The sequence below is a fragment of the Otolemur garnettii genome, unplaced genomic scaffold (genome assembly GCF_000181295.1).
Source record: "Otolemur garnettii isolate 467f Iridium unplaced genomic scaffold, OtoGar3 scaffold00301, whole genome shotgun sequence".
Lineage (NCBI taxonomy): Eukaryota > Metazoa > Chordata > Mammalia > Primates > Galagidae > Otolemur > Otolemur garnettii.
In genome coordinates this window covers 367581-369713 of record NW_003852696.1, presented here as the reverse complement: position 1 = coordinate 369713, position 2133 = coordinate 367581, and the positions used below count along the sequence as shown (strand labels likewise).

General features: G+C 47.7%; 1 gene segment (V, D, J or C); it reads left to right on the top strand.

Annotated features, from left to right (window-relative positions):
• The window catches only part of LOC100954374, a 61312-nt gene that overhangs the window by 39240 nt on the left and 19939 nt on the right, over nucleotides 1–2133 (top strand).

The following is a 2133-nucleotide window of genomic DNA, read 5'->3' as shown; positions in this document are numbered from 1 at the left end:
TGTGTTGCTCCTCAGGCTCCCCTGGGGCCCAGCCCTGACTCACCAGCCTGTGTTTTCTTCTCTTTTCAGGGTCCTGGGCCCAGTCTGCCCTGACTCAGCCTCCCTCCATGTCGGGGGCTCCCGGACAGTCGGTCACCATATCCTGTGCTGGGACCAGCAATGATGTTGGGAGGTATAATCTTGTCTCCTGGTACCAACAGCGCCCGGGCACAGTCATGAAACTCCTGATTTATGGTGTTAGCACCCGGCCCTCCGGGATCCCTGATCGCTTCTCTGGCTCCAAGTCTGGCAACACGGCCTCCCTGACCATCTCTGGACTCCGTGCTGAGGACGAGGCTGATTATTACTGCGGTTCACCTAGCAGTGCTGGCACTCCACACAGTGGGGCGAGTTCATGGGGAAGTGAGACCAAAACCTGCTGTGAATTCACTTGGGCTCCTCACTGCTCAGCTCAGGTTCTCATTCGCTCTGTTCTTTGATATTATTTTATTTGGAAGTAATTTCATGTTTAAAGCTATTGTAACAAAAATAGTATAAAAGACTCCTTAATCACCTATTTGGAAAATCCCCAATATTTAACATTTTCCCATAAATGCTTTTTTCTCCCCCTCTGTCTGTACTTGTAACTATGTATTTTTGGACATGGGAGTCATGTATGTACACATGTATTCCTCTAAACATATGTGTTTGTTGGTGTAGATGTATATTACATGTACACACACACACACAAGCCCATGCATATGAGGTTTATTCATTTTCTGAATCACTTGAAATTCCATTGCATCTATAAATCACCTAGCCCTTTATATTTTGGGGGAAATGTAATACACGCTCCACGAATTTCACCATGTAAAGATGTGCAATTCTGTGGTTTAAGCACATTCATGGGTATATACACCCCTTAACACTGTGTAATCCCAGCCATCTTAATACCACAAAAGAAGCACCTCCCCCCTTAGGTGTCACACCCTGTCCCCACTTCCTCAGTCCTGTGCCATCCACACTGTCTGTCTCTGTGGATCTTCCCATGGTGGGCAGGCCCCACATTCTACAGTAGGTGGCCCTTTGTCTCGGCTTCTTTTACTCAGCATAATGTTTTCTTTTCTCTTTCTTTTCTTTCTTTTTTTTTTTTTTTTTGAGACAGAGCCTCAAGTTGTCACCCTGCGTAGAGTGCCATGGATCATAGCTCGTAGCAACCTCCAACTCCTGGACTTAAGTGATTCTCTTGCCTCAGATTCCCACGTAGCTGGGACTACAGGCACCTATCACAATACCCAGCTATTTTTTGTTTGTTTGTTGTTGTTGTGTGGCAGGCCCAGACTAGATTTGAACCTGCCACCTCTGGTGTATGTGGCTGGTGCCTTGGCCGCTTGAGCTATAGGTCCCGAAGCCAGCATAATGTTTTCAAGGCTCACTCACAGCAGCATCTATCAGTACTTCATGTGTAGTTACTACGGATATTAATTCAGTGTAAATGTGCCACATCTGGTCAGCTCCTACCAGCTGATGGGCTGTCCTTCAGCCCTGGTGTCTTCTTGGCCATCCAAGGGCAGAGGGTCTGTGTAGGATTAAAGGCAGGAGATCCCACCATCACCATCACTTCTGACAAAGAAATTCAACTCCAATATTCATTGTTAGAATGTTGGGAGAAGGCGGGTCTTGATCCTGTTGTCACCCTGAGGCCTCCCAGGTTTCCCCATTGGGGTGCACCTTCCCTGCTCCCCTCCTGCTGACTGATGGTCGCTGGCTGTGCAGCAGTAGCAGGGAGGGGCCGCAGTCCCAGCTCAGTGTCACCAGGACAGCAGGAGAGGCTTTGCCTGCCCCAGGCAGCGTCTCTGTCCCCTCCTGTCTCCTTCAAGAATTCTGGCAGACCTGGTGGCCATGACCTCCTAAATGAGGGTGAGGTCTCTCCTCTCCCCTTATGCTTACACCTGTTCATGGAAACCTTCCCTCTTCTAGATGTGCTCTGGGACCCTCCCTATACAGTCTGCCAAAGTACAAGAATTCAGGTCCAAGGTATTTTAATTTTCTCTATTTATTTTACTGTGAGCTGTATGGTACCTAAATAAGTGTGTATGAGATGAACAGTTAGAATTTCTTTCTTTTTTTTTGGCTGCATCTGGATTTGAACCC